Here is a 16,892-nt window from a genome sequence, read left to right as displayed (position 1 = left end):
AAAAGCTGTGGTCAGATCCTGGAAAAAACTTTGTGGGTGCCAGACCCGCCCTCAATCAGCTGTACACCTTTCTGAACCAGCTACAGTCGTCAGAGGTTGAAAATGAAGCCTCCAAGCATGGGACAGAATGGAGCTGAAAATTTCACCCCGCTGAGTCCCCTCACAGGAATGGAGCTGCGGAAGCCGCTGTGAGAACAGCGAAACGCGCTCTGCACAACCTGGGAGGAGCTGGATGCTTTACTTGGAGTGAGTTCCAAACCTTCCTCTACATGGCTGCAAACCTTGCCAATGAGAGACCCATAGATGCCAGAACTCAGAGTCGAGAGGGCTGTATAGAATACATAAGCCCAAACACACTTCTGCTCGGGAGAACAGGACCCAGGGGAGACCTAGGAAGCTTTGACTTTGATGGCTATCCCTACAAAAGACTAAGAGCAATCCAAACGGAAGTTGACCGGTTCTGGAGGAAGTGGAGTCAGTTGGCAGGGCCCAATCTATTCATTAGGAGCAAGTGGCACACAACGCACAGAAATGTAGCCATAGGAGACATCGTCTGGCTTGCCGACCAAAATGCATTGAGAAGTCAGTATAAACTTGCCAGAGTCATCAATGTAAACCCTGACAAGAAGGGTGTTGTCAGAGATGTTCATGTTCGAACCTTTCCCAGCTACCCAGTCTCGACCATGAAGTCTGATCAAAGGCCAACAAAGAAACTCTTAACTAAAATCCCCTCTACAATTCTGCACAGAGATGTACGACGGGTCGTTGTTCTACTACCAATCGAAGAACAAAAGTAACCAAAAGTAACCACCTACTAAGGAAAAGAAACAACCCTGACCATCCACAACTCTTGTGACCTCTCCGAGTTCTAGAACCGAGAGGTCAAGTGGGAGGTGTCATGCCAACTTACAAAACATCAGAACAGCCAAATATCTTAATCCACTATCAAAACAAACATCAACTGGTTCTCATCTGGACCTGCAGGGGGCAGACAAGTTCTGAGGGATTTCCTGAAAAGCGGCCATCTTTCTCTCAGATTAATATCATGCTGCAGAGGACAAAGGAGCTAAAGTTTGAAACATGAAACAGAAACCTGGGAGATGACAAATGAAAGAAAACAAGAAAATCCTTCAGTTCACCGGTAAAACGCTACTGGTTATCAACCTGACTGTTTGACTAGCTATCTGTATGGCTATCTGTTTGGCTATCTGTTTGGCTAACTGTTTGACTATCTGTTTGGCTAACTGTCTGGCTAACTATCTGCCTAGCTGATACCCTTCGTCGATCGAACTAAATGATCTAAAGAACTCCAATAAAAAACAAAAAGGGGAAAACGCCTTCGAGTTGTTCCTTGCGTGACTGGGCTCTTTCAAGTTGGAGCATAACTGAGGGAAAATCAAAATAAAACACCAAGAAACTTGACAGCATATGTGTTAGAATCAGAATCAATTTATACATGAATGAATTCGTTCAAAATATAACATGTACTTCTTTGTTCTTTGCAGTGCGCCGTTGACAGACATCATGAAGGTGCGTGCATACACAGTGCGCGCAGGAACACGCCGGTGGCCCGTTGCATGCGGCGAGTACACCCTGGCTGTGTAGCAACTGTTGGCTACAACTACATGAAGGTACGTTGATAAGTAGGCCTACATACGTAACATGTGGTGTTACGTATTTTTGTCTTCTGAAAGATTTTATTCAAAATGTAAGGTGTACTTTGAATTGTTCTCCACAGCATCAACGCGTGTGTTGCATGCGGCAAGTGCATCTGGCGAGTACACCCTCAACTTCAAGACACCCTCAACTTTCTTGACATTCCACTTCAAGAAACCCGGAATAGACATCCATGTTTGATCAAAATAAAGTTGTTTTACAGCACATGAATTTGTTCTTCTTGTCTTTTCCTCTCCTTTTCCAGTCTGCTGTTAAGATCACAACATTTATATATAATTGCGCCATATAATTTCTTAGCTTTTCACATGTGAATTCAAACGCGGAAACAGAAAGTGTAACAAATATTATATAGTATAGTAAATATACAAAGAGCTTCAAACAATATACAAAGAGATTCAAACAATTTTACTTATTTTTATTGTTTGACGGGACTCATTTGAGAAACTGGTGTCTCTGTGTGCTTGAATTGTACCTTTTGAAACGCGAGTCTACAAATTTTCCGCTGTTTGTTGTAGGATCGGTAACATATACAGTCTGCTTGTAACCAAGTTTTTCGTGAAGTTGTATCATGTTTGCTGCTTTGGCAGTCAGTCGTATGAGCTTGGGGGTGAGACGCTTCCACCGCATTACCAAGACAATGGGCGTTAATTCCTTCACAGCAGGGGAGTGGGCTACATGGCCTTTACTAAGCCTTGTGAAAATTTTCGCGGCCGTCGGGTACCTAGTGTTGATATAAAAAAAAAGACAAAGGAGTATGACTCTGGAAAAAGCAAAGCAATGACCCGTAGCCAGGCCGAAAAAGATAAAAACAGGACGAAGCCGAGGCATCAGCCCCAGCCACACCCGAGCACTGTGTACAAACGTGAGATTGAGACTCAGTACATTTGGAGCGATCCAAAGCAAGTCGCGAGAATGGGGAATAGTTTATGTGAATATTTATGTGAGAAAAGACGAAAGAAGGGAGATTAACACAGGTGACTAACTGCAAACAGGAGCTGAAAGAGCCAATTAGTAAGTTTTGGACGAGGTTTATTGATACGTGGGTACATATGGGAAATATGGATGTTAACATGCAGGCGCCGAATGCTTTGTTTGTGAATACGTTCATAACCAATTGCAGACCCGAGGCGATCGAGGTTCTGAAAACTCACTTAGCCGATCGCGGGTCCTCAGCGCTGAGTGAGATTGAAAAGAAATTGCGAGTGTTGGAATCTGATGGCATGTTTGAAAGAAAAACTAATAGAGCGTGTTTGAGTGTACAAGCAGGTATGCCCCTGCAACAACCAGGTCCACCCTGGAGAAAGAAGGGAGGGGGCCGTAGTCATGGTAACGCTCAGCAGCGACCACCAGTAAACCGCAGACTGGGTAAGTGTCATTATTGTAAGAAAGAAGGACATTGGCTGGAAGAGTGCAGAAAACGGCTGTGAGATGAGGATCTCAGAGAACAGGTTGTTCCAACATGGCAGCCCACTCCTCCCCCTCGCCAAATACCATATGGGTCTAACCCTCCTGCTCAACCCTGTGTGGCGCCCCCTCCGCATGACCGATGGGTTCCAGAAGCAACAACTCTGCCCACAGGGCCAAGAGCCTGCTCCAGGTATCCAGGTTAATCATGCATGTTTTACTAGCACAAGCACTTCGCCCTTAAACTCAGACCTACCAGTCATAACTTTGGTAGTTAATAATCAGCTATACCCCTTTCTAGTGGATACTGGAGCCACATTGTCATCTCTGGGCTCTACATACGAGGGACCGTTGTCCTCTCGGTCCATTTGCTCTGTGGGAATTAATGGACAACCCTTTGAGTCCCCCTTTACACCCCCCCTGATGTGTCTGCTCGATGAGGATCAGCTTAGATTCCAGCATGCCTTTGTATATATGCCACAGTGTCCATTTAATCTGTTAGGACGTGACTTGATGAGTAAACTGGTTCTGTGCCTCTCTTTCAGCGGATCCCGCCTGACGGTGTCAACTTCTGAGACTTCCGCACTGTATATAGGCAACCCAACTTTTAAAAACCACAGCTGTGTTTCGGTCCCCCTTTCAGCCCCAGAACTAGAAACGGTTCCTATTTCCATCTGGGCATCACACAGGAATGATGTTGGCTTCGTTAATTGTGTTCCATATGAAGCTGCTATTAAATACAACACTAAACCTGTTTATGTTAAACAGTACCCCATATCTGAGGAGAAGGCTCTGGGCATCGACGCTGTTCTGACCGACCTCCTTGCCAAGGGAGTAATCACCCCATGTCCCAGTCCGTATAACACACCGGTTAACCCAGTTCCTAAACCGGATGGGTCGTGGAGATTCACCCAAGATTTGAGGCGAATTAACGAAATTGTTGTCCCACAAGCTCCTATTGTACCTGATGTCCCGGCTATTGTTTGTTTGTTTATTTATTTAAAAGGGGACAATGCATTTTCATAAAACACATGATTATACATGGTTAAAAAAGCCAGAATTAGCCAAAAGGCTAGTTTTCATCTGTAGTCCCCGGGCCATGATGTAAAAAGGCAGTAATAAATTAGAAAAAACAAATTAGAAATTACAATTTAAAAAGAAGAAAGTAAGAAGGGGAGGACAGACTACAATACAGTATAATACAGAAAAAACACTTAGTATACAATTTAAAAGAAAGACAACAGTTTATCATATCACTAAAACAGCAGGCTTATCTTTTAATGTTGGCAACTATAGGTATTAATAAGCCACATTTTCAAATTTTTTGTGAAGTTCTTGTATGTTGTGAGGAGCTTAACCTCCTCAGGTACTGAGTTCCACACACTTGCACTCCTTACTGACTAGGCCGATTTACTAAAAGCGCTTCTGCGCAAGGGAATATTGCAGTCACCTCTGACAGAGCCTCGAGTGACGCGCTCAAGGCTATTTCTTTGGCTAATGAACTCCGCCAGAGGATCTGCAGCCAAGTTATGCAGTACTTTGTATGTCAGTTTTAGGTCTGCAAATGTGTGAAGTCTGTCCCAATCTACAGTTGTGATCAAATTTATTCAACCCCCACTGAAATAAAGTGTTTTGGCCAGTTTGACATTGATTTTGATCATTTCAGTGATCTTATTTACAATTATATCAAAGAGGCACTTATAAATTAGACAAACATAACATAATATTTATGATGGAATAACCACAAATGTCTTTACTGTGCTCACATCATTATCAGTTTTATTCAACCCCCTAGTGACATTATTTTTTAGTACTTAGTACAACATCCTTTTCCAGTTATGACAGCTTTCAAGCGTGAAGCATAGCTTGACACAAGTGTCTTGCAGCGACCTATGGGTATCTTAGCCCATTCTTCATGGGCAAAAGCCTCCAGTTCAGTCACATTCTTAGGCTTGCGCACTGCAACTGCCTTCTTTAGGTCCCACCAGAGGTTCTCAATTGGATTTAAGTCTGGTGATTGCGATGGCCACTCTAGAATGTTCCAGCCTTTCATGTTCAACCATGCTCTAGTGGACTTGGATGTGTGCTTCGGATCATTGTCCTGTTGGAAGGTCCAACGTCTCCCAAGCCGCAGGTTTGTGACTGACTCAATCACATTTTCCTCCAAGATCTCCTGGTACTGAAGGGAATTCATGGTACCCTGCACACGTTGAAGCTTTCCTGTACCATTAGAAGCAAAACAGCCCCAAAGCATAATTGACCCCCCGCCATGCTTCACAGTAGGCAAGGTGTTCTTTTGTTCATAAGCCTGGTTCTTCCTTCTCCAAACATAGCGCTGGTCCATTGTCCCAAACAGTTCTAATTTAGTTTCATCTGACCACAGTACACTGTTCCAAAACCTTTGTGGCTTGTCCACATGACTTTTGGCATACTGCAGTCGACTTTTCTTGTTCTTTGGAGTCAGCAAGGGGGTGCGTCTGGGCGTTCTGGCATGGAGGTCTTCGTTATGCAGTGCGCGCCTTATTGTCTGAGCTGAAACTTCAGTGCCCACATCTGACAGGTCTTTTTTCAGTTCCTTAGCAGTCACGCGGGGATTTTTCTCCACATTACGCTTCAGGTAGCGCACAGCAGTCGCGGTTAGGATCTTCTTTCTGCCACGACCAGGTAACGTTTCCACTGTGCCCTTTAACTTGAACTTGCGAATGATACTTCCGATAGTGTCTCTTGGAATATTTAACAACTTCGCAATCTTTTTATATCCATTGCCATTCTTGTGAAGAGCAATAACCTCTTCTCTTGTCTTCTGGGACCATTCTCTTGCCTTCACCATGCTTGGAAACACACCAGTAGATGTCTAGAAGGAGCTGAGTATCACAGTCCTTTTAAATCTGCCTTATTGGTGCTTATCATGCTTGATTGCTGCTTGTTGACATCCACAGATGTTTTCAATACCTGATGGAAAACACTGGAATGAACCTCTGTTCTTAGGAGTGGTAGTCGTAAAGGGGTTGAATAATTGTGTCAATGAAGAAATCACAAAAAGGCCATTTAATACTTTATGACAAAAAAAATTTATGCTATCTTAGTTGCATTTAGTTCTTTAACAAGTCCTTGTAAGATTTCATTATGAACACAATTACAAATGTGCACTGAATTCCATAAAACCCTTCGCAGCATTGGGGGTTGAATAAATTTGATCACAACTGTAAGATATTGTATTTTTTTTAAATTGCACAGTGATGATAGTACCTGGGTTTTTTATCCATTACTTTAATTGCTTGCTTATACAAGATTTCCAAAGGTTTTTTTGAGCTTTGACAAGCCTGGGACCAGCTGGTTATGCAATAATTGAAGTGGCTAAAAATCATTGAATGCAAATAAATTTTTGCCGCTTCAGTTGACATATTATTGCGAATCGCACGAAAATTTGCGAGATTAAACTTTATTGTTTTACACAATTTTCCGATATGGGCTTTAAAGGAGAGCTCTGAATCTATTATTAACCCCAAATACTTATATTGGTTGACAATTTTTAATCGTTCTCCATTAACATGGATGTCAGGGTCAGCTGATACTCTGTGTGTTTTAGTGAAATACATACCTACAGTTTTAGAAGTGTTTAGCTCCAAACAGCACTTCTGCATCCAAGTAGTAACACATGACATTGTTTTTATGAGTTTGGCCGCAACAATGTCTTTGGTGTGTCCATGTACAAAAAAAACTGTATCGTCTGCATACATAAGGCAATCAGCTTCCGGACAAACTGAGGGCAAATCATTAATGTAAAGACTAAATAAAAGTGGGCCCAAAATTGACCCCTGAGGAACTCCGCAGGTAAGCCTAAGAGAGTCAGATCTGCTGTTGTTAACCGATACATATTGAGCTCGATCAGTCAGGTATGATTCAATCCAGGTCACAGCATTTAGAGAGAAGTTAAATTTTGAAAGCTTATTAAGAAGAACAGAATGATTTACTGTATCAAATGCTTTTCTAAGGTCCAGGAACACCGCCCCTACAACTCCACCCTTATCGAGAAAAATTTTTATTTTTTCAATAAAGAGGCATGTAGCCATTTCAGTGGAATGCTTGGATCTAAATCCAAACTGCATGGGATGAAGAGAGGGGGAACTGCTGTTTAAGTGATGGACAATCTGCTTTGCAACCCATTTTTCTGCTATTTTAGAAATGACTGGTAGAATACTTATTGGACGGTAGTTATTTAAAGAAGTGGATTCACCAGATTTAAAGATGGGGGTGATAATAGCAGATTTCCATGCCTTTGGAAAGCAGTATGATGAGATTGAAAGATTAATGATTGAAGCAATAGGAGCGGCAAGTGCTGGGCCGAGATCTTTAAGCATGTTCGGGTCCATTCCAAAAACATCCTTTGCTTTAGATGACTTGAGTGATTGGATTAAATCAATAACTTTAGTCTCAGTAATATTTGTAATTATAAATGACTGTGTTGTAGACAATGTGGGGTAATCCCTCCTTTGTTTAACTGTAAACTTATCAGATATTTCTGATACAGACTCAATAAAGTAGTTGTTGAAGGCATCAGCCATTACTTGAGGCTCTGTCAAAATGATTCCATTTAAGTTAATTTGCATTAGTTTTGATTTATTTTTGTTTTGGGATTCACCCAAAAGTTTTTTAATGTAGTTCCAGGTTAATTTAGAATTCCCTCTCGCACTATTCAAGACAGTAATGAAGAAGTCAGCTTTAGATTTTCTTATTTCTTTCACTACCCTATTCCTTAATGAAATAAATTGATGTCTGCTGTGTCCTAATTTATTTGCCAACTTCAAAGAGTGATCTCGTTCTTTCATAAGTTTTAGAATATGTGTATTTAGCCAGGGAACGCCATTCTTTTTAGCTTTTAGTTTAATTGTTCTTGAAAATTGTTTAATAATTTCTTGTATTTTGTTGACCATATTAGAACAATCCATGTCTAGATTTATGCCAGTGAGCAATTCATCCCAGTTTACATCATTTATTGAGTCTTGGAAGTTTTGTTGTTCCTGTCTTGGTATCCCATAAAATTCTGTACCAGCCAAGGGTTTAAAGCGTTTTTTGTTTAATTTTCTTGTGACCATTATAAGATTGTGATCAGACAATTCTGTAAGCATATTGTATGACTTCAATATCCTTTCTGGCATATTGGTAAAAGCTAAATCAATTTGGGTGCTGGTGGAGTTTGTGATTCTTGTAGGACCGTTGATTACCTGGGTCATATCTATGTCATCCATAACATTTTTCAAGTTTTTTCTAAGTTTGTTAACTTCCCAATTTACATTTAAGTCACCCATTATAATTACCTCTTTTGCAAGATTAAGTTGTTTTAGTAAGACTTTCAACTTTTCAAAAAATTCCACATTTGCAGAAGGGGGCCTATAAATAACTACAAGAGTAAAAGACATTTGTTGTGACAAAGAAACGGTTAGGGCAACATATTCTAATCCAATCTCATCTGAAACAATTATCTCATTACAATTAAAAGTGTTCTTGGCATAAATCATAACACCTCCTCCCTTAGAACCCTGTCTATCTTTTCTAAAAATGCTATATCCAGGTACAGATAGTATTGCTGAAGGCGAATGTTCACAAAGCCATATCTCAGATAAGCAAAGAAAATCAATATTAGAGTCAGTGAGAAGATGGTGGACCTGGTCACTTTTCGATAGAATACTTCGTATATTTAAATGTGCACAGAGAATGCCCTTTGGCTTGTGTGTTGAATCCCATATTAATTTAGAGTTATTAACAGTTTGAAGCACCCTGAGCTTTCGATGTTTTAATATTGCAGGATTTGGCAGTCTCCTGTTTCTTTTATTGGCAATGTTTGCAGTTAGCTTAGTACTGCTTTCTTCCACAAATGGAGATCCAACTAGCAGAGTCGAATGCCTGGCTAGCAGTGGAGAGAGCCCAGCTAGCAATGGTAGAGGTCCAGATAGCAATGGTGGAAGCCCTGCTAGCATAGGTGAAGGCCCAGCTAGCTTAGGTGAGGGCCCAGCTAGTACAGGTGGAGGCCCAGTTAGCACAGGTGAAGGCCCAACTGGCACAGGTGAAGGCCCAACCGGCACAGGTGAAAGCCCAGCCGGCACAGGTAAAGGCCCAGCCTGCATAGTTGAAGGCCCAGTTTGCATAGATGAAGACCCAAATAACAAAGGTAAATGCCCAGTTACCAGAGCTGGCGGCACAACTAGCAGAGGTGGAGGCCCTGCTAGCGGAGGTAGAAGTCTAGCTAGCAATGGAGAGTGCCCAGCTGGCAATGGTAGAAGTCCAGGTAGCAGAGGTGGATACCCTGCTAGCATAGGTGAAGACCCTGCTAGCATAGGTAAGGGCCCTGCTGGCATAGGTAAAAGCCCTGCTAGCATAGGTGAAGGCCCAGCTAGCACAGGTGCAGGCCCAGCTAACATAGGTGAAGGCCCAGCTAGCACAGGTGAAGGCCCAGCTAGCACAGGGAAAGGCCCGGCTGGCATAGGTGAATGTCCAGCTATCATAGGTACAAGCCCGGCTAGCAGAGGTGGAGGCACAGCTAGCAGAGGTGGAGGCCCAGCTAGCAGAGGTGGAGGTCTAGCTTGCAATGAAGAGTGCCCAGCTGGCAGTGATGGAGATCCACATAGAAGTGGTGCAGGCATTGAAAGAATACCAGCTAGCATAGGTAGAGGCCCAGCTGTTGGTGGCGACAATGAAGTCCCAGCAAGCAGAGGTGGAATCCCAGGTAGCAGTGATGTTGACCCAGGTAGCAGTGGTATTGGTCCAGCTATCAGAGGTGAAGACCCAGCTAGCACTGGTGGCCCTGATGGCAATGGTAAAGGCCCAGGTAGCCGAAGTGGGAACGCAGCTAGCAGTGGTGATGGCCCAGGTAGCAGAGACGAGGTCCCAGATAACATTGTCATTGGTTGTTCTAGCAGTGTTGTTAGCCCGGCTGCCTGAGGTAAAGGCCCCATTAGCAGGGATGTTGGCCCAGCTAGTAAGGGTGAAGACCCAGCTGGCACTGGCCCAGGGTTTAGTTCAATATCACCAGCCAGAAGAAGAATCAGCAAGAGATTGAACATACCCAAGAGAGGTTTGCCATCAACAGCCTTTTCCTGCTCACCTGGGGGCAGCCTAGCATGTCCATAATCCAGTACCTGTGTAAATAACATGTGCTGGCTCCATCTTGCTGGATAAAAAATTAAAGTGTCCCTTTTTCTTGGACAAGTTGAACTTAACAGAAGATAAAGGGTTATCCAAACAACAGAATAATACTTTGATAGCACAATCCAAGATCCACTGTGCTTTTGGGTTGACTTTTTAATCCAACACTTAGGACTGGCCAAACTATGTGACTGTTCCTTGGCAGCCATCTTGCATCAATCTGTCTGTCTGTGGTTCTTGGAGCAGACCTGTCTGTGGGGCTCAGAACAGACCTGTCTGTGGTTCTCGAAGCAGACCTGTCTGTGGTTCTCGAAGCAGACCTGTCTGTGGGGCTCATAACAGACCTGTCTGTGGTTCTCGGAGCAGACCCGTAGCAGACCATAAATACAAGGCATTTGTCTGATGGTAAAAGGATAGTGGATATTTGATGGTGGATGAAGGAAATGACAAAGGATGTCAAAGGATGGTTTTTATAATTACGCAGCCGGAATGAGAACAAACATCCTGCCTTCTAACATGTTTGGTGTGTCATCTATTCCACATCATCACACGCATTTCAGTGTTGTAGATATCTGTTCTGCTTTAGCATCCCCGTTGAACCAGACACACAACCTCTGTTCGCCTTTACCCACAGGGGGCAGCAATACACATGGACCAGGCTGCCACAAGGCTTCATTGACTCACCAGCTGTTTTCTCTGCAGCAGTACGAGACGCATTGAGTGACCTCATCCTGCCCCCTGGCTCTGTGATCCTGCAATATACAGATGATTTATTGATATCGTCTCCGAACGAGGCTGATTGTCGTGAGGCGACTGTCCGCCTGCTGATCCACCTGGCTGAACACGGATTCAAGGTATCCAAAGACCAGTTACAGTTCTGTCAAACCACTGTGCATTACTTGGGTCATGACTTATCGCAGGGTTGCAGATCCCTGTCTGAGGGCCGAGTGGCAATTGTTGCCGCCGCTCCTAAACCCCACACAAAGCAGGACATGATGGCTTTCCTGGGACTTGTCAATTATTGCCGCCAGTGGATACCGGACTATTCTCACTATGACAAAGTGTTGCGTGCTGCTTACTCCCACAGAGACTCTCCACGACAGACTATACAGTGGACAAGCAACATGGAAGAGGCTTTCAAGAACCTCAAGTCCTCTTTGATCAGGGCCCCCGCCCTTGGGCTGCCTAACTATGAACTGCCGTTCCACCTATGAGTGACAGAAGAGGGGGGAGGTCGCCTCTGCGGTGTTGGCTCAGGAGCACGGGGGGGGGGGGGGGTATGAGGCCTTGCGCGTTTCTTTCTAAAACGCTAGATAATACTGCCTGTGGTTTGCCGTCCTGCCTCAGGGCTATTGCTGCCTGCGCTGTTATGGTGACCGATGCAGAAAAAATTGTGTTGTCACATCCCCTTATCTTGCATACCACTCACCAGGTACAATATGTTCTTAGACATCTGAACACACAACTTCTGTCTGCCCAGAGGCGCAGCGGGTATGAAGCTGTGTTAACAGGAACTGAAAATCTCACTGTGCGACCACATACTTCCCTTGACAATGTGGCCTCGGCCCTTTCACGTCTGCTCTCTATATGCCCCCCTCATGAGGATGGGGAACATGAACCTCACATCATTATCAAAACCAGCATCAGGCCCAACCTTTGTTGATGGCTCATGCTCTAAACCTGCTGATGGTGTTTTTCTGTGTTCCTTAGCAGTGTGTGAGCTTCCGGAGCAGGTCCTAGAAGCACACAGTTTGCCATTCAACTCTGCACAAGCAGCTGAATTATTCACCCTGACCCGAGCATGCCAGTTAGCTGCTGATGACGATGTCACCATTTATACTGATTCACATTATGCCTTTGGGGTAGCTCATGATTTTGGAGGAATCTGGCAAGCCCGTGGTTTTATGTCCGCGGATGGTAAACCAATTTCACATCATTCCCTTGTGAATGATCTCATTGCTGCTTCACATTTACCATCGTCTCTGGCCATTGTTAAAGTTCGCGCGCACCAGTCTAATGATGCGTTTGAGACTAAGGGAAACAACTTGGCAGACCATGCAGACAAGGCCGCGTCATCTGCGCCCCTCTGCCCCAGCTTGAATGTTGCAGCTGTTTCTCAGGCAGCCTCTACTAGTGCGCTGTTGCCTGGAGTGTCTATATCTGTTGTACAGGCCTCAGCCACGTCAGATGATGTCACGTTTTGGGCCACAATGGGTGCCCAGTCAGGTGAACTCTCTGTTCCTATTACCGACGGCACAGGTCGTTTGTGTCTTCCGCGACACTGTGTTCCTTTTCTCGTTCCCGATTTTCACGGTGTTTCTCATCGCGAACGAAGAGGGGTAATAAGCGATATGGAGAAATTATTTTGCATAAAGAACCTAAAAGAGGATGTGTCCATAATTTTGGATAGATGCTTGATTTGTGCACGAAACAACATATCAAAACCTAAGGCATCACATCAAACGTTACCCAAACCAGAAACTCCATTCCAGGAATGGCAGATTGATTTCACGCATATGCTTAAGCAAGGCCCATACAAGTATCTCCTGGTCATGGTGGATAAGTTCTCCAGATGGATTGAAGCATTCCCATGCACCAGAGAAAATGCGCGGTTATTAATTTACAACAAGAGATCATCCCTAGGTATGGCATTCCCTTGGGAATCGACTCTGATAAAGGAACTCCCTTTACTTCCAAAGTAACTCAGCTCTTAGCGAAGGAGCTCCAAATTAAATGGGCATTCCACATTCCATACCACCCTCAGTCGTCTGGAAAGGTAGAGAGAACAAATCGAACCATAAAAAATTTATTACAGAAAGCGATTCAAAACTGCAACACCCAGGACTGGGTGCAAATCCCATAGTCCTGGCCGAAATTCGAATGACAGGCGTAAAATCTCTCGATAATCTCTCGCCGTACGAGGTGGTTTTGGGCAGACCGTTCCCCATTCCTTGGAGAAAAGGGATGGCTTCAGTAGGAATGACGGACCTAGATGCACACCTGAGTGAGTACAGTCATGGGCTCATGACCACATTAAATGAATGTTCGGAAAGGATCAACCACCTTATGGCAGATCCACCTAAGACACACACTCACAAATTTTGTGTAGGAGAACAGGTTTTGGTAAAAAGATTCGAGCGAAAATGCTTCTCAGAAGCCCTCTATAGCGAGCCTACAACTGTCCTCACTGTTACTCGAACCGCCGTTCTAACTGAATTATTTCCACAGTGGATCCATGCTACTCGCGTGAAGAAAGCTCCTGTGACAACCTACTAGCCGTCTGGTAGAGGTCACCCGAGTTTATGTATATATGCTTGTATTCTGTTCTACCTCATCCTTCTTTGTTTTCAGGTACTAATGATTGAGTGGGTTTTTCTTCCCCCATGGACAGTCGCCTTCCCTCCTGGAACTGAAATCCTCACAGCTAACTCGGAGGACTATGTGACAGAGGACGCGCCACCAGCTCCCGTCCCTGAGGATGTCAAGGATGTGATACTGAGTCTTCTGTGCATTGGTGCTCGTGTCCTAAGGTTGGAACTTTCACAAATACCAGGTGTAGATTTCTCGTATTACTATTGGGCAGACTTTCCGGAGGAGGGCCCTCTTGAGGTCACATGCATCAGATGCTGTGTACGTATATCCCGACTGCCTGATGGCTCTAGGAAGCCCCCCCATTTGGGGATGTCATTTGATCCTACAGATTATGATCATGATCATGGGCCAACTCTGCCTTATTTTGATGTACTGTGATAATGTTGCCGCTTTTCCATATGATAATGTTTTTTGGCAATATGCGAATTGGACCGCCCGACAAACCACTAATGAGTCATGCTATGTGTGTCACATCATGCCCACCAGTACTTCCACATCTTCAGTAAGATCTGACATCCCTTCTGAGACTGACACACTTCAGGCAGTGAAAGCGGGCTGCTTAGCAGATCGCTGTTGTCACGGTACGGCGGCCCCCTACTGGTCGCCCCCGTCTACAGCAGCAGCTTGTCCTGTGGGTGTGGTGTTGTGTTCGTCCCTCAGGTGGGCGGAGCCCGCGATCCGTCTCACCTGAGGGTCGTTTGTTCGTCTATATATGTCTTGTCTTTGTACCAGTTGACTGCTGGTTATTATATCCTTAATTCGGATCAGTTCACGGGTTTTGGTTTGCGCACTTTACATATTAAACCATCCTATTTCCCTGAGACTTGGCGTGATCGCTTCCATTTATTTTCGCTCACCCTGCCCGTCACAGCTGTTTAGATTTTAAGTTGACCCTTTGGTGTAATAAGCATAACAGTAATGAGCTGATTTGTCTGAAGAGGACTAGAGCCCGAAAAATTGACATGTATTCAAATTGGCAGTCACCAGACAGTACCCTCGTGCGTGTTCAAGCCTTTAAGGCCTTGATGGGGCCTAACTCTGTCTTCCCGTACTGTTTCCAGAGGAACGGTAGTACCCCCGTAGGAAAGGTGCATAAAGCTCACTGTAGAATTATTGTCAGGGAAGATTGTTCCTTGAACTGTTCTGTTAACGGTTCTATGGTAGCCCCTGACTACCGAGGGACCATGAGGGTTGATAAATATATGGATTGGGTCTGTGGATATAATGTTTACCTATCCCTTCCCTATAGCTGGGAGGGGCAATGTGCCTTCACGAAATTAAGAGGCTCAGTAACAATGGTCTCTACTAGCCCCCTTAAGCCGGGAAGACGCGTTAGAAGAGTGAAACGACATTCCGGTCCAGGTTTTCCCCCGCCTGAGCATCAGCTTGAACCGTACATGACCAGGTTCTGGACTAGTTTTTTCCCGCAGGTTGGGGTGGCCCGACTCTGGAATCATGTAGAAGAAACTCATTACCGACTAGCAGCGTATGTAAATGCTACTAACCAAGCTGTGATAGGAGTTAAGGCTGAGCTTACCGCCCTAAGACTAACTGTCATTCAGAATCGTATGGCTTTAGATATTTTGCTTGCTGCACAGGGTGGAGTCTGTGCATTAGTTGGTGATCAATGTTGTACGTATATCCCTGCTAACGATGATGAGCACGGATCCATAACCACTGCCGTGGAGAAAATGAAACGGGTAGCGAGGGATTTGATGGATGATGAGACCGGAAGTAATTCCTGGGGAATTACTTCCCCAGGAATGGGGAACATTGTTTGGATGGATGACTCCTTATATTGCCATGGCCATTCCTATCATTACCGTTTTGCTGTTGCTGTGCTGTGGTCCCTGTCTTTTCAGGTGTCTGATGAATCGGATGTGGGCTATGGCCGATGCCTTGACACAAGCTCGCCCTCATGAAATGAAGCATCCGCTCCTGAAAGTCTAGCAGACCAGTTTTATCTCTGTATTTGCAGAATGTATTAAAGTGTTGTGATATTATTGCATTTAATCACAAAAGAGGGGATTGAAGGAATATTATGTCTTCCTATGTCTACTGTGACTCTGAACATTGTGTCCATTTTATGTTCTTTGTGGCCCCTGCCACCATATTTCACACCTCTCCCCCTCCATGGGAAAGTTCTCTCTGTACCCGAGACAGGCTTATCACTTCCTCTCAAGGTGTTGTGCTTCCCGTCCGCTATGCTACATACAGAAGAGTTATGCTCAGTCTGCATAAACACGACTGCGTGAGAAAGAATGTGTTTGTTTCCATATATGGTAGAATTTATTGCCTATGTTGAGCCCAACCTGCTGCTTGTATGCACAGGGTGGTCTGTGCATACAAAATCCAAAATGCACTACAGAGCGCCACAGAAGATCATTTTTACCTGTGGCCATTAAACTGTACAACTCCTCTTTAAAAGCATAATGCTCAATATTCATCTGTGTAATGTTTAATGTTTACTACTAGTATTACCTTCAAATGTGCAATACTATTATTATTACAAGATTATACAATATTATTATTACATTTCAAATGTGCAATACCCTCTCAATAACAACAACAATTGCATCTGACACTTCACACTTTATTTTTATTTTTATTTCTACTGACACTTTATTTTTATTTCTATTGACACGTTATTTTATTTATTTCTATTTCTTCTTCTAAACTTTGTTTGACTTGTCATTTAATTATGTAAATATTTTTGGTATTTTTTATATAGTGTATTTTTATTAATAGGAGCAGCCGCAACAATTGCAATTTCCCCCTGGGGATTAATAAAGTATTTCTGATTCTGATTCTGATTCTGATTCTGTGTATGTATAAATGAGAGGAGCGCCCTTTCATCTGTTGAACATTTGGGATACAGCCTGTCTGTGTGAATAAACTCCTTATTTTTACAAGAGAGTAGTTTGTTCCTCATTTGTTCCGAGAGCTCTCCGCCACACACTTCTCTGCAGTGTTACTATCAATTGAAGATTAGAACTAGGTGGTCCTCCGTGACCCTCCGCTCATTGCTGAACACAAGAAAGGTGCTTTCTACAAAGAAAAATACCTTTACAGCGAGGCTTAAGTCTAGCCTCATTCATGGAACCGAATTTGAGCAAAATGAGCCAGGCTTGTCTTAAAAAGCCCGGATTATTGAGTTAGCTCACTTCGTGGAATAGCCCCCTTGTCTGTAGTTGTTACAACTTGCATCCTCCCAAGACAAGTTACTTTGAGCTTACCTTGGTCTGTGAACCCAGCAAAACAGAAGACTCAGAAGTGTCTCATGTAGGTTTCGGCGT

This window comes from Brachyhypopomus gauderio, unplaced genomic scaffold (genome assembly GCF_052324685.1).
Source record: "Brachyhypopomus gauderio isolate BG-103 unplaced genomic scaffold, BGAUD_0.2 sc92, whole genome shotgun sequence".
Lineage (NCBI taxonomy): Eukaryota > Metazoa > Chordata > Actinopteri > Gymnotiformes > Hypopomidae > Brachyhypopomus > Brachyhypopomus gauderio.
The sequence above is the reverse complement of the archived record's forward strand: the minus strand, read 5'-3'. Positions refer to the sequence as shown.